Raw genomic sequence first — 26,449 nt, 5'->3', positions numbered from 1 at the left:
AAAGCGGACTTGAGTATATCTACTGATTCCAGTTGACTGATTTCAAGTGGCAAGGCGTTCCATAGTTCAGGTGCCACGCTAACAAAAGCCCGATCACCAAAAGAGAACAACCAGTAGATCTGGAAGTGCTGAGCAGTTGGAGATCAGAATATGTTAATGACTTTGATTGAATATATAAATGTGTTAGTTCCTGCAAGTAGTGTGGGTGAGCCCTTTAAAAGCATAATAGGTTAATAGCAGTATCTTAAAATCCACTCGGAGTTTGACCGGTAGCCAATGAAGGAATAAGAGGACTGGTGTAATATGCTCACGGAATGGTGTACGTGGTGTTAGCACTCTAGCAGCTGTATTCTGAACAAGCTGGAGTCTGCCCAGTACTTTGGTCGGTATCCCAATCAGTGAGGCGTTGCAGTAGTCGAGATAACACAAAAGCATGGACCAGTGTCTCCAAGTCTGCGGATGGCAGGAAACGATGGATCCTGGCAATATTTCTCATGTGTAAAAATTACATTGAGAACCACCTTAGAGATATGTGCTCAAAGGAGGCGGGCCTTACCTTGTAGAATAAAAAAAATAGTTTTGAATAGTTAAGTTTATTTCACCCGGCAACGATAGCGTGATGGGCAACACTGTTACTCGGCCGGGGCTTAACTAAACACGGCGTATTCGACCGCGTGGCTCGGCGGGAGGACAGCCATCGTAAACGCTGCGAGTTCAAATCCTCAACTAAAACTACGACTAATTTGATTTTGCCAGGTAAGGCCCACTGAGCTATACATCTCAACAGCCTGTCAAACATTTAAACATGACCGGGCAAGCCGATTCACGCCAGGGTGTGCCCTTTGTGTATCATATCTTATAATTTTTTCATTTATTTTACCAGATAAGGCCCACTGAGCTATATTGTAGCCATTTTTCAGAAGCGACCTGGCTGTCACAAATGATAGCTCAACGAAGTAGCTGATACCGTGGAAATGTATAGCAGCCAAATACTAATTGCATGTTGATTCTATATGTGGAGGGAAAAAACCGTAGGACTCAGAGAAAAATCCACGCGACCGCGGGGAGAGAGAGACACGCAAATTCCAATTATAACACTGGTCAACAAAAAAAAAATAATTCTGGCCTGGACTTTTACAGCTGTTTTAGACTAATTTCAGGGTGCTGATTCCAAATCTGATCTCAAATTTGCTCTATCACATCTCATTTTATGCTATAGGCATACCCTATTTTCATTGATTTTACCCGAAATTAACTCTGTCACTTATGATTGTAAGTTGTTGCGAGTCAGTGACTGCTTTAGTGTTAAAATATGGTGCTGTATTTTTAGGATAGTGTGTTTATAATATCATTTTATGTTGATATCCACATTTATTTAATATTTTTCTTCTTATTGATGCCAGATTTGGAATCAGCACCCCAAAATTACCTTTAAACCGTTGTACAGTAATACCTTATGCCAGAAAAAGTGTGTTGACCAGTGTAATTGGATCTCGACCCTGACACCTGATCAAACCCACGACCTCCCGCATACCAGGCGAGGGAGATAACATCTGGCGGATGACTCAGCGCATAATCTCATCCATCTGGGGTCGATCACATAAGCACCACTTTGTAGGGAAGTCAACAGCAGTTGCCTTATGGATAGACTTCACACTGTCATCGGAATGTGGAATTTCCACGGTGGCACAATAACGACATGTTAACTCCCTCTCTCGGTATGCAGGAGGTCGTGCGTTGGATTCTAACCCTGATAATCCGTATATTTGGAGTGTGCATGGTTCTCCCCGTGTTCACGTGGATTTTTCGTCGGGTCCTCCGGGTTTTCCCTCCCCAATTAGAAAAGTGTCCTTGGAGTGTTTGGCTGCTATACATTTTCCCATAAGTCACTTCGTTGAGCTATCATTTGTGGCCAGGTTGCTTCTGAAAAATAACCATGTAGCTCAGTGGGCCTTACCTGGTACCAATAAAAGTAGGAAATACTGTAGTAGTAGTAATAGTCGGCAGAGCAGTGCTTGTAGTGGTAGCAGCCAGCACCACCATAAGTACTGCTTCTGCCAGTTGTTGAAGTCACAGCTTCATGGTTTTAATTCAATACTGTCCTGCTTCTTTGAAACTAACAGGAATACCTCGAATGCATTCATTTCCTTTCCCCTACACACACCGTATCTAATATTGCTCTTGCTCAAGCGCAAGCAAAAACCATTATCTCTTTCATAACAATCAACAATATTTGTGCGTTATCTCAACCCTCCTTGAATTGCTAGAGAGTTCCATTTCCGCGGTTACTGATTTGGCACCGAGATCTAGGAACCCGTTTCCAGGAGACTTTTGTTCACCGAAGCGAGTTTGAGGTTTTGCCACATCACCACGGGACATCTAGAGGGCATTTCAAGTTGACCTGTTTTTCTAAATATTTTTTATTAGATGTTCGCTGTACATAAGAAGAAAGGCTGCAGAACGTTGGGCGATATTCATCTTTCTTTTCTGAATGGATCATTAAAGACACCGGCCACAGCAGTTCGATTGTGGCCCATGCAGACCAAAACTATTGACAAATATGATCAACCCCATGGAGGCACATGGATGATGGTGTATAGAGAGACACATTAACGACAAGCCAGGGTAGTGTAATTGTGGCCATGCAACCAAAACTATGGACCGTATAGTAATTTTCTTGCTGTGGTTTTCCCACCTGATGATGATTGCTTGTGTTGCGATCGAAACGTCGTTATTTAATTTTTTTTTATACCTACGTGACTTTACCGAAAGAACCAAAGAGTATGGATCCCTGCAGTCACGAAAACTTCAAATCTAGATTAAACCCACTGTAGTCTGCTCTTCTTCAACAGAGGAATAGCAAAATTCCACAATCTCTCTCCTAAAGCCCTCTCATCGTGACTATGAGACCTCGACATTGTAACTCCTGAACCCGTATTGCTGCTGTCATCATGCGCAAGAGTAGAATTGTTGCACCGCCCAACACCTGGGAACGCCACCTCTGGAGACAGAAAAAAAACCCGGGACGCATCATGGGAAGATCTAGAAGAATATCTCACAGTACCTGAACGAGGGAACAACATGCGTGTAAGTGCATGGTCTTACGTGGTGCATGATTATACACTCTTGGTGTCGAGAGGATTGTTAAAATATATTTTCTGCACAGCTGGTAACCACGTGAAAGAAATAAAACAAAAACCCGGTAACCATTTTGTTGTTGTTGTTGTTGCACATTGAGAAATGTCTCGATCAATAAAGCACGGAATATATTACGTTCAGCCGACAGCTGGAGGGAGTTGCCGCAGTGATGGAATTGTCAGCGCCCTGGACGTGCAACCCAGAGATGACGACAGGTTCGATCCCGTCTCCTGGCACGACGGTTGAACTTAAAGACGCAGGGTTCTCAAACCCCAAATGGGCATGTTTCTTGGCGCTATAACAAATAGCCCATTGCCTGAATTGTCACCAATTAGAGATACATATGTTCGTATCTGTGTATGTATATGTAAGGTTTTTAAGAGAAGTTTTGAAATATATGTTTCGCCCGGGCAACGCCGGGTACTTCCCGCTAGTTATATAAAAAATATGTTCGTATTATAATACAGCGGTTGTTTCGGAGTGCGTTGAATTTTGTGCTTTTGCTTTAAGCCCCCACCGCCTCTGTGCACCCGACCGTGTAAGTGGGCGCGCACCATGGTCAGTCCATCGGCAAGGCCACGTATTGGTGGGGCAAAGCGTGATTACACCCCCAACACATCCTCCGAGACGTCTGCACAGTGTGGAAGAGCGAATCAAATATCCCTCCTCGAGCGCTGGTTGGGGTCCCAGTGCCACCAATTTGCGTGGGTTTCCAGGAGAAACGCATTTCCCGTGAGAATGCGGTCCCGATGCCAACACACGATGTTCGGCTCCCTCCAACGGCAATCGTTATTAAAAAATAATTCACATGCAGGACGTACTGTCTTCAATGCGCGGATTTGTTTTTTAAACGGCGCCCGTTCTATTTTGCCAATCGTGGCACCGCCGCGCAACCGGCGTCCGTGCCACGTAAGGAGTCCATTCGGAAATCTCACAGGAACGCTCCGGTCACCCAAAGTGTCTAAGAACGGGCAAGGGACAAAGAGGGTTTTCACAAAGCTCCTTCTTCTACTAAAAAAATAAACCCCCTTCAAGGGAGATGTTTACGTTCACGCGATAGGGGGCACGTTGACCCGGCACACGCTGCTACAAGATTGGCGTTTTGTCACTCTGCGTTCAAAGTTACATCCAAAGTCTCAGAATTACAAATATTTAAATGTCAGGTTTAACGGTCACGGTCAAAACTGATATCTTAATTCTGAGGTTTGGATATTGTCAAAATAAATATAACATTTTTTTTTATGATGGAGGAGTTTGCGTGCAATTCTGCGTGATCTGGCTGCGAGCATCGATCAGCTCCGCTTGACAATCGAGTTTACAATCGAGAGAAACCCCCCCCCCCCCGGGTGTACGAGATTGTGGGCAGCTCACAAAGGAAGCGCCGTCTTCAGCACTCCGAGCACTCAGCCAAATGTGAACACAATAAACACACGCGCTCCCAAACACGAAGACAAAGATCTCCCGCACAGCACTTTCGGGGCAAGGACCTATGAAGGCCGGCACGGCACACGAGGGGGTGGGTGGCCAGCACTACGCCCGGCCGCCTTTGTCTCCCGAGTGGCGATGTTTACTACATACCGTACCCGGTACTCATTTGAGGCCGAGTCGACATAGGCGAGGCCCAGGACCGGTTCGGATGATCGCCACTGGTGCTGGCCATGAACAGGAATTGAGCTCGGATCACCGGGCTCCTAACGCAGTGCGCTAACCACGACCCTTTTTATTTAAAATGATCAAACGCTACGTTGAGTATGAATGTGATTTGCCGAGAAAGGCGCCGCACGTTTTAAAACCAAAACACATTCCTGCGGAGGGAGCTGGTAGGAACGATGGGTTGCTCGGTCAATGGCCAGGGTCAACAGCGGCGTGGTGTATTCCGCAAATATGCCCGATTGTGAGGGTGGGCACAAGCCGGCGTGAGTAGGTTAAACGTTGAGTTTTATAAGGGCACCCAGCCCCACCCTCCCCACCAAAGCCCCTCCCCACCCTCCCTCCCCACCCAGCCCTTCCCTCCCCACCCAGCCCCTCCCTGCACGACGGACGGACGGACACAATAACCCCCTGTGGGCTGGTGTAACCAGGAGGTCCCTACCAGTATTAAACTCGACTTGCCTCCCCAACACACACAGACACAGGTGTCGTCACGCACACCAATGTATATACGATTAGGAAGTGGAAAAAAAACCTTCCAGTCTCAGAAAAAGCTAATTCAGGAAACTCGAGTGGGCCCTGGTAGAGGTAACCAATCTAGAGATACCTCTCTGCAGCTGAGGATGGCCGTGAAATTGCCGAAATGAAAATAAATAAATAAAATCGTGAAGAAGGGCTGTTTCCCGAAACGTTGCCCGGTATTAACTTGTGTTGCCTTCTTTTTTTAAGACAGTGCTAGTGATGATTGTGATTGAATTTATGTCAATAAGAGTAATCGTTGTTTTTCTCTTTTGTATCCAGGAAAGCCACGCTGAGTCGAAGGACCCTGTTTCATGAGGGTCCTGCTGCTACACGCGTTTTTTTAAATTTTAGGATGTTTTCAGCCAATTCATGATGAGTGTGCAGGGTCGGGGCAATGGAGATGCTCAGGAAAAAAATATCAAATGAACTCAGTTCAGTGTCTAGATTTGAAGCTTTCGTGACTGCAAGGATTCATACTCTTAGGTTTTTTAGGTAAAGTCACGTAGGGAAAAATAACTAAATAATTAAATAATAGAATTAATCATATAAATAAAATAATAAATCACGACGTTTCGGAGGCAACACAAGTCTCCGTCATCAGGTGGGACCGTCACAGCTAAATTTACTCCATCAAGTGATGCAATAAATTAGTACTTCTATTATTTTATTTTTTATTTTCATTTTTGCCTACGTGACTTTACCGATAAAACCTAAGAGTATCAGTTCAGTGTCTCTGCAAATAAACAGCAATTTATGTGTTTTTTCTATCAGCCTATCGGCCTTCCTGACCGATATTATCAAACAAAATAAAAACCTCTGGACCGGTTTTGACCTTTTGGTTCTCATCAGCAGAGTCAGGCTTGTTAAACAAATGCTGCTTGGATCAACAGATCTGACCTCCGTACAGGCAAGAGAGGGGTAAGGTGACTTAGAGGATTATACGCTTGGCTAGAGGGGCTTACAGGGGGAGGCAGTATGGGACAGGACAGGGATTGCGACCAGCAATTAAATTTCAAAGAGTGTGGACGAGTTGCTGCTGGTGGAGCAATGGGTCCTTGCAGTGACATCGAGGCACATTGCTCTCCTTTTGAAATGGATCGCTATCTTACCCCTTATCCTTCTCTCTCATCTCTTTCTCATCTGTGGCGAGATGTTAATTCCCTCGCCTGGTCGACAAGAGGTTGTGGGGTTCGATCACGACCCTGACGCCTGGAGTATTTGGGTGCAAGAAATGTCCACGTGATAAGCCACTTCGTTGAGCTATCATTTGTGACCAGGTCTGTTCTGAAAAATCTACGTAGCTTCGTTGGCTTTACTTGGTAAAATAAAAATCGTTTAGGTAAGTTAGCTAAGCTGCTCACGCCTGATTCTCGTCACAACGGGTAGAAGCTTATTTCTGGGATATCACTGCAAAACAATCAAAGCGTTGGGACCCTCATGCTGTTAGAGGCTATTTTGAGTCTTTATAGAGCCAAGAAGGGGCACCCGGCTTGCCACGAGGCTCTTTGTCACGTGACGAGCCCCCCGCCCCGCCCCCCCGCAAACAAAGGAACCCCCCACGCCCAACTGCCCAATCACCGACGCGCATCTCCACGCCCGCGTGCACGAGACCGGTTCGCTCGGTGCGGCGTTTTTTACGGTGCCGCCAACGCTGATTGGTGGCCCTGGCGGGGGATCTCTCTGCTCAAGTCGTGTCCGTCGCGGTGCGGGAAATCGTTTTTTTGTTTTTTTTTATTTCACGCGTCAAAGTTGTTGTCTATACGGTGTCATGAAGATCGACGTTGTAGACCACCTCCCTTCCGTGGGCAAACAGAGTAAGGAATTCCAACAGCCTGTCAAATATTTAATCATGACCGGGCAAGTCGATTCACACCAGGGTGTATCTCCTTGTTGCCCTTTGTGTATCACATAGGACGATTTATTTTAGTATTTTACCAGATAAGGCCCACTGAGCTAAACATCTCTTTTTCAGAAGCGACTTGGCTGGCTATAATCACAAATGACAGCTCAAAGAAGCGGCTTATCGTGTGAAAATGTATAGCAGCCAAATGCCGCAAACGCGTGATGTTGATTCTAAATGTGGAGGGAAAGACCGGAGCATCCGGGAGAAAAATCCACGCGACAACGGAGAGAGAGACACACCGCAAAATCCAAATATACAGGTAGGAACCTCCTGGTTACACCAGCCCACAGGGGACTATTGTGTCCGTCCGTCTGTCGTGCAGGGAGGGGCTGGGTGGGGAGGGAGGGGCTGGGTGGGGAGGGGAGGGTGAGGAGGGGCTGGGTGGGGAGGGTGGGGCTGGGTGGGGAGGGGAGGGTGGGGAGGGGCTTGGTGTGGAGGTGCTGGGTGGGGAGGGTGGGAAGAGGCTGGGTAGGGAGGGTGGGGATGGGTGGGGGGTGGGAGGGGTGGGGCTGGTCACCCCGTGGTGCCCTTATAAAACTCAACATTTAACCTACTCACGTCGGCTTGTGCCCGCCCTCACAATCGGGCATATTTGCGGAATACACCACGCCGCCGTTGACCCTGGCCATTGACCGAGCAACCCAACGTTCCTACCAGCTCCCTCCGCAGGAATGTGTTACAGCAGGCGTCAGGGCGACTGCATCCAACCACGTGGCATATCATGTGGCGTCAGGGTCGTTTAATGGTGATGATGATATATGTCGTCATCATATAACCCAGCCATGATCAATCCGCTGCTGGATGAAGGCCACCCCTAAGCCGCCCGTCGCCTTCCACGACCACTGCGAGATAACAAACCCGATTTCATCGCTCCGTCTCTCAACTGGACGACCTCTCGGAGGGCATTTGCAATCCCTGGGCCACCACTCCGATGTTGTTCTTCTGGACCATCGTCCCCTCGAGGCTGGGATGGCTGTCACGAATCTGCGTATGTTCTCCAATCAATGCTGGCCCTCCCGTCTCTCAATGTGCAATACCCCACCAATACCCCAACCAATACCCCACCGTTCGCCACTCAAGTGACGTTGACATCGCCACAGTGCCCGTGCCAGGCCAGGTGCACTTTGAGGCCACGTGAAGTGTCAGAAGGCTCGCTGCTGGCAGGAGGTCACGGGACAGGCCTAGGTGCCATGGGTTGGCTAACTGAGATGACAGGCAGATGCACCAGCTGTACCCCTACTGTGCCAACTTGCTGCATTTTAGTCGCCCGACGTTCTGCTCGTTGCCCTCCGTTTTTTCTGGAGGGCCACTGCCTACAACTGCCCAGTAGCAGCGTCCTTCACAAGCCTCCTCCTCTCAATGTGCACGTATTTATATACACACATTCATAAAAAAAAAGAAACACATACTCATTCATATAAAAGTGTAAGTATTGATTGTACAAGGGGAGTGCACATCGCAGTGTTCTTCACAAATTTTCAGAGCGGGGGGGGGGGGGCACATTCGCTGATAAGACATCATCAACAATGTATAAGGGCCGCCACACATTTGAAACCACTGAAAGTTTGACAGCACGATGATTATTATGGGGATGTTTTCACTCTTTGTGTATTGTCGGGGGCCGCACTTCAGGGACTGAACTAAAGGCCACCAGGAGCTGCCAGTGTCTCGCGGGGCCTTGCAATGAAGACCACCGGTATATCGGATTTGTCTCTGATTTTATGGGAAGTCTGACCATGTAATTGCAAAAGAGCAATGACCAAAAATGAAAGAACGGGCAGCAACATACGAGGGCATCACGCCTACCGAGCCGAGTTTGTTTCTCCCAGTTTAACATTCACACACGGCACATGGCACACCAACGCCAGCCCACCCATTCACTAAAACGTCAACCAAATGCACCTCGCCTCCGGCTCGAGCGCTGATCCCCCTTCTGGGATCACACAGTCACCATCCTAAAATCTCACCCAGATGCGGAAGGACGCTGCTGTGTGAACAGAGTGAAACAACACGGACGTTCCAGAGTAAACAGCGGCATTCGGACCCAAACATCGCGCCTCCTGGCTTTGGCATTCCTCGAAGACACTCGTGGAACCGTCAGCCATATCAGAACATCAACAGGCAGCTTGCGCACGTCTCCTTCACGAATTGAAAATTGAAAACACACCACAATGGCGTGATAGTGGCCATGAAACCCAAACTATGGACCGTATAATAAACCAATTTAGTCTGCACTATGAATGGAGGAGGGAGCAAAACTACACAAATTATCTCCCGAAGCCCTCTCGTCGTGGCTAGCAGACCTCAACATTGGCATCTAGCTGTTGGGAGATATTGCCATACGCATGAATAGAACCACACCAAGAGCTGAACTTGAAAATGAAAAGTGGCATTGCTTACCTGCTGTGACACATTAATTAGAAACATAGACAATGCTGAAGACTATGGAGCAATTGACAAAAGTGCACGAGGAAGCGTGGAGAGATGCACGCTGGGAAAATGACATTGGAGAGACAGAGGAACACATGGATTGGAGAATACGCATACATCTCCATCTATATAAAAGGCAAAGTTGTGAATGTGTGTCTGTTCAAAATGTTTAGCGTACTTCCCGACATGCAACAAACCGGAAATTTTCCATGTGGGTACTTTCCAGACTGCACACCATGCAAAAATTATAAAAATACACTTTAGTTTTTTTTGGGGGGGGGGAGCTCAATAATGCATATATTTTTTGCACAGCAAGTGAGCTGTGACGTCAAATCTGTCACGTGACCCACGCATGTGGAAGCGTAACGCATTGTCGTGTAATGGTAAGCGCGCTGCGCAACGAACCCGGCGACCCGAGTTCGATTCCCGCTCACGGCCACCACCACCGGTGATGATCATTTGAATCGGTCCTGGGCCTCCCCTAGGTCGACTCAGCCTCAAACGAGTAACTGCTGTGGTGTGTGAACATCGCCACTGGGAAGACAAAGGCGGCCGGGCGTGGTGGATCCAAGTCTCGGGCGAAGCCGGTAGTACAGTTAGTTATCCATAATATAATGTTTTCTTAGTTAAATCGCGTAAATCTAAATGTGTTGTTAAACCCGCCGCCATTACCCAACACAGCTAAGTAGTGAGGTTTGTCACGTAAACGAAACGTGCCAATTCGTTACTAGTTCAGCACACCGGTTGTGTGTTGGAGAGTCAACCCACTACAACATTTACAATGCGTGTACTGTGACGTTTAATTTAGAAACACGCGTTCAGAGTATTTGGCTGCTGTAAATTACCACGTGATGAGCCACTTCGTTGAGCTGTCGTTTGTGATAGCAAGGTTGCTTCCGAAAAAGAGCTGAAAAGCTTAGTGGGCCTTACCTGTTAAAATAAAAAATATATTTTTTATTTTAGCTTTGGTGAATAACTGACGAGCTGAGGATACCAGGAGGATATTTGGGTTAATTTTTTTTATCGAAGCGAGAAAAAAAAATCTTAAGAAATTATTTATTCGCTTTGTTCAAGAGGATCCAGCATTTTGATGTTTTAGGGGCCGTCCATAAATTACGTCACGCGATTTTGGACGATTTTGACCCCCCCCACCCCTTCGTCACACGGCGTCACAAAAAGTCAGATCCCCCCTCAAATATGACGTCACAAAGCTCTGCCCCCCCCCCCTCCAAAAGAAAACATGCTTCAAATCGCTTTAAACTATTGTCATTGTAGTGCGTATTTAATGTGGCGCTGCACTCTGATGTTATAGGATAAAACATTTATTAAAAATTATATTTAATTAAGGAGAAGGTGTTGTCTATATTTATTTAAAGTTGCGCATTTTGATGTGACGTCACATTTCTCAACCCCCCCCCCATCGTCACACATCGTCACAAATGTCCGACACCCCCCCCCCCCCAGGTGCATGATGTCATTTATGGACGGCCCCTTAGCTCAATTCCTTCCAGTATGTGGGAGGAATCTGGGGAGAAGCTACCCAGAGAATACTCAAGTATCTGCACAAACCATGGCACCAGCATATACGGTTATTCTTGGTGGTGGTGGTGGTGGTGATGATGATGATGCACTCATGGGAAATTAAAATCCTTCGGTCAATGTGCGCTGACTGTGATTACTACCCAGAACAGAATCACGGAACACAAAACGACTCAACGGCTGACTCACACAAACTAAGAAGAAGGAGGAGGTGGTGGTGGTGTTGGTGTCATCACGGAGATGATTCACCACTACGCTCCTCCTCACGCAATCGTCTGGCTCGTGAACCACCACAAACTACCAAATCATCGTTGTCGCTCCACATCAATGGCGCCCAATTGGCGTCTCCCCAGCCGCGTGCGCGCTCTTTAATCCATCGCACGCGGCTCTAACGAAGGGGCATAACGTGGACAAAGACAAAGATCCCCCGTATAGCCTTAACGGACTGTTCGGGCAAGTGGTGTTAGCGAACACCTATGAAGGCCGGAACGGTGCACGAGGGGGTGGGTGGCCACGACCACGCCTGACCGCGTTTGTTTCCCTAATGGCGATGTTTACACATCGGGTACTCATTTGAGGCCGAGTCGACCTAGGGGAGGTCCAGGAACGGTTTAAATAATCGCCACCGGTATTGGCCGTGAGTGGGAATCGAACTCGGGTCACCGGGTTCGTAGGGCAGCATGCTAACCGCGACACCACCACTCACCCACCATAACGTAGAACATCCTATCACAGTAGCAAAGGGTAATGAACGTCTCCCGTGCTGTGCCGAAAACAGTCAATATTACTAATTGGCTATGTCGGGTGGTGGCGGGGTCAACGACACATATTTACGCGATCTAACCCAAAACCTCTCTTGTGGATGACTGTCAATATAAAAACGTTATGCATATAAACTTGGCTCGTTGCAAAACTCACAGCTACGTTTTGCCTCTTGGTCTGTTACGGGTCGGCCACCCCTTTCTCGACATCAGCAGCCTCACGGAGCAGAGTGAGATGAGTGCAGGAATCATCAAAATGAATCGTGAGGTGTCGTGCCCAAGCCCAGGTTGAAGATCACTAACGGCAATGAGGATGTGGCAGAGAGAGAGGGGATTTGTCGACTTCTTCACGGAAAAAGCCAGGACGTATTTCTCAGTTCGCACGAGGTCTATGTTCACCACTGTGCAGTGTGTGTCACGTTAAACTGTAATAGAGTTCGACACGGCATCATCGGTGCCAGATCTCGGTTACAAATCAATTCTTGCCAACCACACACACAGATGCCAGTTCCCGTACTGCCCAGGCCAAATACAAACAGTCTGGATTCAATCCACCAAAACCTGGGTCAAACCCGGGACATATTAAAAAAGAACCCTAAAATGAGTAACACATTGACATGGGGGACCGTGCAGTTAGGCAGCGGTGAATGTCTGGTAGTACTAGCCCAGGGGTCGGCAACCTGCGGCTCCGGAGCCGCATGCGGCTCTTTTGAACCTTGACCGCGGCTCCGGGGCGGATGCTAGCGAGAGGAGGAGGCGCACTGTGACACCTGCTCTGGCGTTGCCGCTGCTGACAGGTCGCCGCTCCGCTCCACACTGCCCGCCCGGTGACAGGCAATAACGTTGCGGTTGCTTTGTCACATGTTTGGAAGAAGTAAAAACCTTCCTGGGCAGCAAAGAGCTCACCTTTGCTGAGCTGGAACAGCCAGAGTGGCTGGAAAAATTACATTTTATGGTAGACATGACAGCACATCTAAACACGCTAAATACAACCCTTCAGGGGAAAGGAGGCACAGCCCTGCACATGCTGGAGGAGGTTTTGGCATTCGAGCGCAAGTTGACAGTGTTTGTCAAAGATTTACAGAGAGGTACACTGTCTCACTTTCCCTCTTTGAGAGAGTTCAAACAAAGTCATGATACGATAAATTTGGAATATTTCAAGTCTGCAATCACCACAATGCAAAGTTCGTTTGGGAAACGATTCTGTGAGTTCAGAGAGGAAAAAACGACATTATCCTTCCCTGTCACTCCCTTGGCGATCGATCCATCCCTATTGAATATGACTGCATTTGCAGGTGTAAGTCAACCTGATCTTGAGATGGAACTGGCCGATATAGCCGACAAAGATATATGGGTGTCCAAGTTCAAATGCTTGACCGCTACTCTTGAGGATGTTGCCCGTCAGAAGGCCATTCTGGCTCAGAATCATAAATGGAGTGATATTGAAAACCTTCCCAAACAGGACAAACTTGTATTCGAAACATGGAATGCCATCCCCAACACTTATATAAACATGAAAAAGTATGCATTTGGAGTCCTGTCGATCTTCAGCTCCACATATGTATGTGAGCAGGTCTTCTCCAACATGAACTATATTAAAAACAAACATCGATCACGCCTCACAGATGACAGCTTGCAAGGCTGTGTGAAAATGAAGGTGACGTCTTACAGCCCTGATGTGCAGACACTGTGCACTGAGGTTCAGGAGCAAAAATCCCATTAACCAGGTAATTTAGCTATTAATTTGCAAAAATATATTTTACATTGTTAAGTGAAAAAGTCCTTTTTTTATTCAGATTGACAGCTGACTGCATGATCCTGTATATAGCAATAAGGTAAGAAACAATATATGCAGTGTTATATTTGTTTTAATAGTTGCAATGGTTTTGCGGCTCCCAGTTTATTTTTTCCTTCGGAAACGGGTCCAAGTGGCTCTTTATGTCTTAAAGGTTGCAGACCCCTGTACTAGCCCCTTCATCCTCTGAGCATATACCACGCCATCCTATATGACCTTACCTCCCTGGCCTCTCTCTGTGCTGTAAAGAAGGATTGTAAGGGCCGCAGTGTTATTGACAAATGGCTTAAGAAGAGAAGGGGCATCCGTTATGTAAGATTCATTCTTTGGCGATGCTGCAGCTGCAATGGTGCACACAGCACGGCGAAGAACAACACATATCTCAACACATTTGTCAACAACTCCGTGGCGAGATGTTAACTACCTCGCATGGTATGGAGGAGGTCGTGGGTTCGATCCCAAACAAGACCCCTGCTGCTGTATATTTGCAGTTTGCGTGTCTCTTTCTCTCCACGTGGTCGCGTGGATTTTTCTCCGCGTCCTCCGGCTTTTGCCTCCGCATCCTCCGGCTTTTGCCTCCGCATTGAGAATCAACATCACGCGTTTTAGAGTCTTTGGCCGCTGTACGGTGCTGTTTTCTGGAATTTTTGCTGTTTTTTTCCTGGATTTTCAGTTTGCACATAGTCACTTTAAGATGTTTTCTTGTTCATGTTTTAGTTTTTTGTTTGTTGCGGTTGCACCCGATTCAAGAGCCGAATGGCTCACAGGGCTCTACCTAATACATGAACTTGAACGTGATGAGCCACTTGGTTGAGCTATCATTTGTGGTCAGGTCTCTTCGGAAAAAGAGCTACCTACATAGCTCAGTGGGATTGTTTTGGTAAAATAAAAAAAATAGACGACGTTTTGGGCATGGCCCTTCATCATAGCACACAGATCAGGAAGGAGCATTGCCTGAAACATCACCTGGTTATATCATTATTTTATATCCATAATACAGGTTTTTTTGGGGTTAGATAACGTAATTATAAATGTGTCGTTAAACCCCACACAGACAGTTAATAAGGATTGTCTATCCCTCTATTTAAGGAACGAAACAGGAGGATTTCTCCACAAATCTGTCTGTCCGCCTGATGATGCTCGTTGTAATTACTGGCGAAACGTCGTACTCAGATTGTAAATGTTGTGTATTTGCTCTCCAACCGGTGTGCTGTACTATTTGTTTACGTGTTCTGTTTACGTGACAAACCTTACTAATTTGCTGTGTCGGGTGGTGGCAGGTTTAACGACACACTTATATTTACACCATCTAACCCAATGCATTATGGATGATATTGGTCGCAAAAGCCTACGTGTTAAACTGTATTTAATATATATTTACATATTTTTTGTTCTTTTTAAGGCCAGATCGTGTTATTGACGAACGCGTGGAGTCAATGTTTGTGTTATCTGTGCTTGTGTACCACTGCCAACGCAGCCTCCATCACCGGATAAGTTGCGCAACTATCGAATGTAGTCGACATGCGTTGCACTTAATTCATACTGGTAGTAACCTCCTGGTTACACCAGCCCACAGGGGATTATTGTGTCCGTCCGTCGTGCAGGGCGGGGCTGGGTGGGGAGAGAGGGGCTGGGTAGGGAGGGGAGGGTGGGAGGGGCTGGGTGGGGAGGGTGGGGTGTGGGAGGGGTGGAGCGGGCCTGGTCACCCCGTGGTGCCCTTATAAAACTCAACGTTTAACCTACTCACGCCGGCTTGTGCCCGCCCTCACAGTCGGGCATATTTGCGGAATACACCACGCCGCCGTTGACCCTGGCCATTGACCGAGCAACCCAACGTTCCTACCAGCTCCCTCCACAGGAATGTGTTAGCGAGCACCCTCCCTGTCTCCTCCCTCAAGACCCCCCCCCTCACCTCTCCTCCCTAGGTACCCACCGTAATTCCCGAACCCACTCACCTCCTTCCCCATACCCCATCCATATTCACCGCATCACTTTTAGTAGCTACCACTCATAACCCTTGTACTGTATATATATATAAATACTAGCTTAACTACCCGGCTTCGCCCCTGGGACTAGGATTCACCACGCCCGGCCGCCTTTGTCTCCCCAATGGCGATGTTCACACACCACACCAGTTACTCGTTTGAGGCTGAGTCGAGCTAGGGGAGGCCCAGGACCGGTTCAAATAATCCTCACCGGTGGTGGCCGTGAGCGGGAATCGAACTCGGGTCGCCGGGTTCGTAGCGCGGCGCGCTAACCACTACACTATAATGCGTGACGCTTCCACGTGCGCGGGTCACGTGATAGTTTGACGTCACAGCTCACTTGCCGTTTGGCCTCGGCAAGGTAAAGTAAAAGGTAAAAAATTAACCCGTAAAAACAAAGTTTTTTACTATAAATCCTTTACATGCGTGGCATCGGTTTTATTTTATTATTCATTTCTGTTTTTTTTTAGTAAGAGTTTCATTTTTATCACATTGGTATTTTAAATTAAATATGAAAAAAATTTTTTCCTAAAAAGTGGAAAATTTTGGAAATTCTTTTTTATGAAAATAAATTGTCACGCACAACGAGTCTGTGTGCAAAATGTCAGCTCGATTGGATCACGGGAAGTGGGTTAAAAAACGACCGAAAGATTTGCACGGTCGTAAGCGCGCAGGCAAGCAAGCAAGTGAAGTTAATATAAAGTATTTAAAAACGAGCCTACCTTTACCCTACCTTTTACCCTTACCCCATACAAATTACCCGATTACAGGGTAATTACTAGGGTACTACTACACATGAAAAAGGTTTATAACGGTAAATGCTAGGTAGAGCGCTTTATTCATATAGAATACTCTTGATGATTCCAATTTTACACGCTTGTCGTTGTTGTCGTTGTATCCTCAAATTTTGTACCTCAGTTTTAACCTACTTCCCAATGTGGTATCGTTGCAAACTTGCTATACTTATGTCATACTGATGACAATACTGTATTCTATCATAAAAATAAAAAATATTTTTTTTTAAATATTATTTTTATACGTTATGTTTCGGCTTGGGTCTAATTGTCCACGCTCAACTGACGTTGACTGTATTTGCCCACGGTCCCATACGTTATGGCAAGCTTCGGGGCCACTTCCTGGAGTCGTGGAGTTCTGCCATTACTAGTACATTTCATAAAAGCGTGTTTAAAAAAAAGTAAAAAAAAATATTACTTATTAAATGGAAGCCACGGAGCTTTTAGCGGTAAACAAGGCACCGTATTTACCGGGTAATACTTCGCGCTACCTTTACCCTACCGGGTAATTCTTCCGAGCTACCTTTACCCTACCCTTTACCTTACCCCTTGGCATGTCGACACCTTTAGCATTTACCATTTACCCTTTTACCCGGTAAAAAGGGTAAATTACCTTACCTTGCCGAGGCCTACTTGCCGTGCAAAAAATATATAAATTATTGAGCTCCCCCCCCCCCCAAAAAAAAAAACTAAAGTGTATTTTTATAATTTTTGCATGGTGTTCAGTTTGGAAAGTACCCACATGGCAAATTTCCAGTTTGTTATATGTCGGGAAGTAGGCTAAACATTTTGAACAGACACACATATTCACAACTTTGCCTTTTATATATGTAATGCGGGCGTAAGCGACCTTCCGGAGGTGACGTCACGGGGGGGTGGAGTCATGTGACGTGGGGGGAAGGTTCGGGGCTTTAAGCGGGTAAACCGGAAGGGGAAGTCAGTCCGGTGGTGAATGGAAAAGGGTGAGGCCACGAGGGCGAACGAGAGGAGGGAGGCACCGCCGGCGAGCGGGGGCCGACCCCAGGGTACAGCCAGGAAGGCTGTGTGTTAGAGGCAGCGGTGTGGCTGCAGAGAGTCGCAGGAGCGACGAAGAGAGAGGAGAGTACAGCCAGGAAGGCTGTGTGTTAGAGGCAGCGGTGTGGCTGCCAGGAGGAGCTGCGGAGAGAGAGAGAGAGAGCAAGAAGCTGTGAGAGCTGCGGAGGGAGAAGAGCAGCAGAGAGTACAGCCAAGGGGGGCTGTGTGAGAGAAACAGCAGCGGAGCTGCTGTTGTGGATCGGGCTGACATTGGAGTCAGCACCGTGGAGAAGCTACCGAGTCAAGACAGCCGTGTGGGTGTACAGCACGAACCGAATAATAAAGGACACTGAGCCAGACATCGTGCCCCAGTCGTTTATTACACTGGTGTCAGAAGTGAAACGGCTTGTCAAGACGGCTCGGAAGAAAGAATATTCCTGTGCCATCATCTGCTACATCATCCGACTTACGATTGAGACAGATGGCGCAGCTGGAGACCTGGAAAATCGTGCTGGCGAAACCGTGTGAGCTCACCACGCCGACGACGGCAGAGGGGAAAGCCGATGGTGGTCTGCAGGCCGACGCCTTGCCTGCGCTGCCAGCGCCATCTGCCACGTGGCACGAAGACGCCATCTTGGGCGTGGCAGGGGAGAAACGGCGGGAAGCCGCCATCTTGTCTTCACCGCGGCGGGGAGACGCCGCCATCTTCAACATCGCGGCGTAGAGGCAGCCTTGCGCTGCCATCTGGAGGTGCCGCGGGGAGAGCAGCCTGCTGTGAGCTGCTGTTATGCGAGGGGGAGCTGCGAGGAGAGGACGACGACGCTACAGCTGCTGGGGCGGGAGCACTCCCGTCCTGGCTCGGGTGCGTGACAACGGAGCAGTCAAGTCGCCGAACGAGTTCTGCGAGACGACTCAAGTTGCCGCCCTGCCATCCTCTTCTTGCTGCAGCCCCGGGCGGGTCGTAACGATACGCAACCGGCCTTTACACACACCTCACCCATCTTTCGAGGGCCGGGTGGGGGCGATTTTGTTCTCTCATGACTCGATTGTGCGGAGCGCGGTTCGGAAAGTGTGTATGTGTGTGTAATAACGATGAACGCGCTATCTGCTTGTTGCTCGGTGTCAATTAAAGTGTGTACGTGTGTTGAGAATGGACAGAGAGTATGCTGTGCTTGCTGAGTGTTAAATTGTGTGTGTGCGCTGCGGTGTGGAGTTGTTATATTGATGGCGAAGTTAATTATTAACTCGGGAGCGTCGGGTATCTTGCGCTGTATCATCTCGTGGGTTACCTTGTGCGATGGGCTTAATTGGAAAATATATATATTTTTTTGGTGTATTGTGCTGCGAGGTGCTAGGTGCGATGTGGTTGTTGCAAGAGAGAGAATATTGGTGTTGTTGCTGCAATGTTACGACTGGATTAATGGTGTGTTGGTTACCTGCAGATCGGTTTGCTATTGTGCTTAAATGTGCGCGTGTGATCGCGATATGTTGACTGTATGTGCTGTTACACCGTTCTGTACGGTTATGGGGTGCGATGCATTGATTGACTATTGGGATTGGGATGTTATTAATTGTGCGTACCTGTTGGAAATTGGTAACAAATTCGAGGGGGACCCTATTATTTGGTCGTATGGATGTTATGTACACGCGATTTTGTGTATATTATGGGTAACGGCGCTTTGTTAGAGAGAGAGCGCGCTTTGGGGGTGTGTGATGACGCCGTTGTGGGTGTCTCAAAGGTTAATGCTAATGGGACCGTAAATTGGCGCCAAGTTGCGTCGCGTATTCGGTTGATCGCATGCAGCCACGAGTTGCTTTGCGAGTTGGGTTGTGTAACCAATGTGGTTGGTAAAATATTGGTTAAAAATTCCCCGATATGACTGCTGCGCGCAGCAAGCTGGGGCTGTGCGTCTATCGTTGTTGGGATTGTTACAATAAGACGGGGGATGCAATTTGTGACCCCCAGCAAAGGGAAGCTGGGGTGCACGAATGGAGAAAACTGGCCACGTGTTCGCACGTTGGGCCGCCATTTTGCGCACACGCGGGGTATGGCGTCGATGCGCTTTGCGGAAAGGGCCGCCATTTTGAGTGCGCGCGAGATATTGCGCGAACGCGCTGGGCGAAGGGGGCCGCCATTTTGAGCGCGCGGGAAAAACCTCGGTGGGGCAAATATTCCATCTGTTATGCCTGCCATTGTTGATTGGGTGATGCACGAGTGGTGGTCACGTCGGCCTATGGCTGATGGCTGACCTGACAGCCCGGAGGCGAGACCTCCGTGGTATGTCTTAAACTAATGGGCCGTGTGCTCATATGGCTCGGGGAGTCATGGTTCAGTTGTGCGGTGGCAGACTGAACCTGGTGTGCCGGGGGCTCACGGGATTTGGGTTAGGGCGTTATTGTCTCTATAAGAGAACATTACCCCATGGGGGGGGTCGTTGATATCTGGCCTTGCCGAGGGATTGATCTTCCCTTGGCTATAAAGCGTCAGACTATAAGAGGCTGGTGTGTGTCCATCGCTGATGGGATAGTAAGGGAGGAGCATGGCCGAGTGCTGCTCATCCCCGAAATGGCACTAGCCGAGAGTATGGTAAATGGATGTTGCCGTGGGTTGACGACCACGGTGAGGGTTACGGCGAGTTAAACGTTACCGCTGGGGAGCGTGGCTCTCCACGCGAGGGTGTGCGATTAGGGGTTTTGTTGGTTTGTTGAGAGTGACTGTGGGTACATGCTGTGTACGTCTGAGGTCTGTGCTGGTCCTCAAGGGAGGACTGCTGGTGGGTAAGAGCAGAAATTTTTTTGTTGTTGTTGTTTTCACGTGTAAATAATATTGCTGTTCAAATGTAAATACTGGGGCGTCCATCGCGGTTATTTGGGTAATTATTGGGGGTTTCTTAAGCGGCCCGGAATTACATCATCTCTATCCTGGGGCCGGGGGGCTGTCGTGTACGACATGCGGATGTGCGTTGTTGTGCTTTGTGCTGTTGTTGTTCTTGTTGTTATATAATATGCTTGGTGTCCTTTAGGGGGGGAAGCTCGGTTCGCCGCATTACGATTTGTTATTGGTCAGCCGAGGTCGGCTGGGATTTTTCTACGGGGGAGGGTGGTGTAATGCGGGCGTAAGCGACCTTCCGGAGGTGACGTCACGGGGGGGTGGAGTCATGTGACGTGGGGGGAAGGTTCGGGGCTTTAAGCGGGTAAACCGGAAGGGGAAGTCAGTCAGGTGGTGAATGGAAAAGGGTGAGGCCACGAGGGCGAACGAGAGGAGGGAGGCACCGCCGGCGAGCGGGGGCCGACCCCAGGGTACAGCCAGGAAGGCTGTGTGTTAGAGGCAGCGGTGTGGCTGCAGAGAGTCGCAGGAGCGACGAAGAGAGAGGAGAGTACAGCCAGGAAGGCTGTGTGTTAGAGGCAGCGGTGTGGCTGCCAGGAGGAGCTGCGGAGAGAGAGAGAGAGAGCAAGAAGCTGTGAGAGCTGCGGAGGGAGAAGAGCAGCAGAGAGTACAGCCAAGGGGGGCTGTGTGAGAGAAACAGCAGCGGAGCTGCTGTTGTGGATCGGGCTGACATTGGAGTCAGCACCGTGGAGAAGCTACCGAGTCAAGACAGCCGTGTGGGTGTACAGCACGAACCGAATAATAAAGGACACTGAGCCAGACATCGTGGTCCAGAGTCATATATTACATATATATGGAGATATAACATTCACGTAAAAATAAATACTGCGTTCATTAAGTGCCCAGGCTCGACCCTTTGCAACAGAGAGGCCACGCTGTTTCACGCTGCGCCGCCAATGGGTTTAACTTCATCTCTTGCTCAAAGCGATGCAACCAGGCGATTACATAACGACAAAGCTGAGACATTGAACTGGCACATCGTGCTGCAGTCAGCAGGCGATTTTCCCTGTTTAGAGCTCTTGCCTTGAACTTTGCATCTTCCCCGACCTCTCTCCCCATGTATAGTTGCGAAGACAACACAGAATCCTCCCTCCCCCATCACCCCAGGCCTGCTGCGCTTCTCAGTGCTCACAAGGTGTTGTGTTTTACAGGGGGGGGGAGCATTGTGTGGTTGTTTTTTTGCTGGGGATTGGACCAACGGCGATGTTGCGCACAGAGGGTGGAATAGAAAGTTAATGAATAACCGAGTGGTTTAAGATGAGATAATTTTTGGGGAGCGATCCAAGCTATTGGGGTAAATCAAAATCGTCAAAGCGATCATCTACGAGGCGGCGTTCGTCTCCTGTTTACAATCCTGAGCCGGTGGTGGAAATTCCACATTCCTATGACGGGGGGGGAGGGGGGAGCATCTCCGGAGGGCAGCCACCGGTGACGTAACGACGCCTTCAGCTCAGAGGGGTGCGGCAGTCGGTCAGGTGAGGCCCTTCAAGCTGTTGCTGAAGACAAATCTCACGGTGCTTGTCAGGTGTCAGGAGGGCGTGGGGGGAGGAACTAAAAATAACAAGAAGAGATATTTTAAAAAAAATGTAATTCGGTAAAAAAATAACAACTCAATATTTCAAGAGCCACACTGGCAGTCCTTGAAGAGCCACCGCATGCGGCTACGGAGCCGCAGGCTGCCGACCCCTGCTGCAGTATGAATAGATGCTGATGCTGAGTGTCGTCATCATCAGCAGCAGCAGCCATGGCAGTCAATGCCATGCTGGGTGTAGGCCTCACACGAGTCGCCCACGAACTCCCAACGCTCCTGTGATGTAACGATCCGCTCTGTTGGGGGGAGCCCAACTCAAGGAGGGGGGAGGTGTCAAGGCGGGGGGGGGGGGGCACCAGGGAGAGCCAAGGCACCCTCTGCCTGCCCCCCACGTTCGTAACGCTACGAGCAGCCACCGCTGACTTCCCCCCCCCCCCCACGGAGTGATTTGCTACTGCTCATTGTCAGTGACCCCAGAAGGGCGGTGAGCTGAGTCAACCGGCCCATCACTTGAACGCACGACCAATGGCACGACCAATGCCCCTGCACAATATTTACCATTCGATGATGTAATCCGCTTGGTGCACTTATTGTATTATCTGCATTATACCCCCCCTCCCGCCTCCTCCATGTATTCTCTTGCGAATCGTAGAGTTTGATCTTATAACGCGGTAGGCGTGTGATTGTTGTCGTGCATGTGTGGATGGGTGCGAGCAGGTGGTAACCCCTCCACCTTCAATTAATTACCACTAAACCATGAACAAAAATATCTAGCTAAGCTTGTGCCGGAGGCCCCGGGGGGACAGGCGTCTATGACGTCTCCTGGCCAAACCCCATTTGGCGGAGCTAGGAGATTGAATCCTTACCCTCGGGGTTCCTCCAGAAACAGCAAAAAGCCACTCCGGGTGGCCACGTGGAATGTTCGAACGCTCACTGCGGAGGAGAGGCTGCCGTTCCCGCATCGGCGCATCCACACAACATCATGAATGCACACCGGGTCCAAGCAAGAACATCTGCTGGACTATATAGTGATGGAATAGCGGATGCAGGCCCATGTCCTTGACACCAGGACCTACCGTGCAGCTGATCTACCCACCGACCATCGACTTGTCATCATAGGGCCCATTGCATCTCCAACCAGCACCACCTATCCAGTGAACTGGAGCATGAACGCCAAGCCCTCAAGATGAATGGATATTCGGACCGCACAATCTACAAAGCTGTATCCCCAACCATGGGTAGAGAATCATCTGAGGACCCAATCAAAACCATCATCTTGCCATACATAGCAGGGGTTACCAAAAAGATTCCCAAAATCTTGAACAAACACAAGATCCAGGTTCGATTCAACACAGTACACAAAAACCGTGACCTGATCCCATCTTTGAAAGATGTGATTCCTGACATGCAATACCCTGGTGTCTACAAACTAAGTTGTGTATGTGGTAGCAGTTACATTGGGGAAACGAAACGACATGTCTCGGACCGTGTTCGCGAACACAAGGCAGATTTGAAACACGGCAGTACCATTACCTCTGCCGTGGCTGATCATTGCTGGAACACGGTGGGCTCACACGACATTGTTTTTTTCCGAGACCAAGGTACTCTGCAAACCTTCGGGCTACCATCAATGATATGTTCATGAAATCATTCAGATATATAAACACAGACATAACTTCAACCGAGAAGATGGGTACAAATTGAGCAATGATTAGAAGGACGTTATTAACCAGGTAAATCCTAAACTGGTTGTTGATGTTTCCATCCTACCTGCCATTGTCAGCAGTTTTTTCCGACTCTCTGAGTTACATTACCAAGTTAAATGTATTTACTTTAACGGGCTAAATGTCTCACTAACAAAGCCAACGTTGCCCCTTTCCCTCGATGTGGCGGTGGCTCTCGTTTTTTATCAGACTATAACTGGCTGTGATGTTGTTGTGTGTGTGTCTCTGTGTGTGTGTGTCTCTCGGTTTGTGTGTCCCTCGGTTTGTGTGTGCCTCTCTCTCTCTCTGTGTCACTTTGTGTGTGTGTCTCTCTCTCTGTGTGTGGGTGTGTCTTTCTGTGTGTCTCTCTCTCTCTGGGTGTGTCCCTCTATGTGCGTCTCTGTGTCTGTCTCTGTGTGTGTCTCTCTTTGTGTGTCTCTCTAGGTGTCTCTCTCTCTATGTGTCTCTCTCTCTATGTGTCTCTCTCTCTATGTGTGTCTCTCTCTGTCTGTGTGTGTGTCTCCTGTTGTGCGCTCTATCCCCCAAGTGGCTGATATACCGTCAATACACATTGACATGCTAATCTCTCACAATACAATGGCCACCTCCTCAGCACAATCTCTAGCCTCCACCCTCTTGCCCGATGCGGCAACCTCCCCTCCACCCCTCTCAGCTCTATATATAAGGACTTGTTTCAGCAGCCTGTTTCTCACTCCCACCTGAAGACGGTTGCTTGAGTGGCGATCGAAACGTCGTGATCTATTATTATTTTTCTACCTACGTGACTTCACCGAAAGAACCAAAGAGTATGGATTCCTGCAGTCACGAAAGCTTCAAATCAAGATTGACTTGTCTTCTGTAAGATGCGCTTGCCATTCTTCCACTCTGGTGGTGGGTGTACACCCAGGACCCCATTCAAACCCACAGTGGCCTGGTCTCCGCTAGCTGATGAAAGTTGCAAGCGAGAATTTCATAATCGCTTGCAGATGGGGTTTGCATCGTCCTCCACTCCTACTGATGCCGAGAGGAAATGGGCGAGGTTTAGGACCGTGGCTCACGCAGCTGCAATGGCTGCTTTGGGTACACGGTCCAGACCTCCCCAGAGAACCTGGCTGACAGAGGAGGTGTTCAGGCTGGCTGAGAAAAACGACAGGCCCACTCTCACCGTCTATAGCGTCCCACATCAGAGAATGAGGAAGCTTACCGCAGCCTTCGTTCGGAGGCGCTGCAAGGATGGGTGGTGGTCGCGGGTTGCTGAGGAGATGGAATCTGCCTCAGTGGCCCGCGATCACAAATCACTCTTTAACTCCATCAATAAAGTAATTTGCAGCGGCACACCTATCACGATCATTAGGGGAAAGAACGGTGATTCAATATTCGACCCCCAGGAACAGGTTTGCAGATTTGCTGAGCATTTCTGTGAGGTCTTGGGGGAGGAAAAATCCCTCAGCCTGGAAAACATCATGGGCAAAGTGGGGATGACCCTGCTGAGGCTGCGGAACCTCAAATATTGGAAGTAGTCACCCCCTGTGAGTGGCTGGCTGAGGTGCCATCTGTTGAGGAAGTACTGAAGGCGATCCAGAATCTGAGACCAGGTAAAACACAGGGCAGAGATGACCTCCCAAGCGAAATGCTGAGGAAGGGTGGCGTTTGTACACAGACTGCCCTATATGACATCATAAGAACAGTCTGGACCACTGGACGGGTTCCGCAGGATTGGAAGGATGCCCTGGTGGTTCCCCTCTTTAAGAAGGGGGACCGCACAGACTGTAACAACTGCAGGGGCATCTCACTCCTCAGTGTGCTGGGAAAGGTACTGGCAAGGATTATTCAACATCGCCTTGCCAGGCACGCTGAGAGGCTTGCGGAGCCCCAATGCGGTTTCAGGAAAGGGCGGTCCTGCACATATGCCATATTTTCTGTCCATCTGCTACAGCAGAGGTGTAGGGAATTCCAACAAGACCTACATCACTGCTACATCTCGGCCTCTGTGGAGGCTCGTCAAGGACGCTACTGGGCAGTTGGAGGCAGTCGCCCTCCAGCAATAATGGAGGGCAGAGGAGCGACGCTCACAACAACGAGCGGAGTGGCGGGTGGCTAAAACAAAAGTCGGCACAGTAGGGGGCACAGGTGGTGCATCGGCAGGTCATCTCAGTCAGTCGACCCATGACAACTGCTGGGTCTGCCCCGTGACCTCCTGCCGGCGGGCGTTCGGCTAGCGCGCTACGCTATGAACCTGGCGACCTGGGTTTGATTCCCGCTCACGGCCAACACCAGTGACGATTATCCGAACCGGTTCTGGGCCTCCCCTAGGTCGATTCAGCCTGAAATGAGTACCTGGTGCGGCGTGTAAACATCGCCACGGGGGAGACAAAGGTGGTCGGGCTTGGAGCTGGCCACCCAACCCCTCGTGTACCGTTCTGGCCTTCATAGGTGCTCACTAACAGCACTTGCACTAACAGTCTGTTAAGGCTATACGGGGGATCTTTGTCTTTGCGTGTAAGATCAGATTTGCGTCACAAAAAAGAACGGGTTTTTTTGGGGGGGGGGGGGGGTGGAGAGGGTGGAGGGGTTGGGGGTAGAGGGGGCGGGGGTGATGGAGGGGGTGGGGATGGTACGTCTTACTTTCCAGAGAATCCTGTAATTCAGAGAATGCGGTAAAGTGTCAGTTGTTTAATGTATTTAATGTGTATTATGTATTTAATGTGTTTAATGGATTTAATGTGTTGTATGTATTTAATGTGTTTAGTGTATTTAATGTGTTGCATGTATTTAATATATTTAATGCGTTTAATGT

General features: G+C 48.9%; 1 protein-coding gene across 1 annotated transcript in view; it reads right to left on the bottom strand.

Moving 5' to 3' along the window:
* The window catches only part of LOC144948683 (thiosulfate sulfurtransferase/rhodanese-like domain-containing protein 3), a 48,248-nt gene that overhangs the window by 9,224 nt on the left and 12,575 nt on the right, over positions 1-26,449 (bottom strand). The gene's annotated exons all lie outside the window — the stretch shown is intronic.

Source organism: Lampetra fluviatilis, chromosome 50 (genome assembly GCF_964198595.1).
Source record: "Lampetra fluviatilis chromosome 50, kcLamFluv1.1, whole genome shotgun sequence".
Taxonomy (NCBI): Eukaryota; Metazoa; Chordata; class Hyperoartia; order Petromyzontiformes; family Petromyzontidae; genus Lampetra; species Lampetra fluviatilis.
This window is presented reverse-complemented; position numbering and strand designations above follow the sequence as displayed.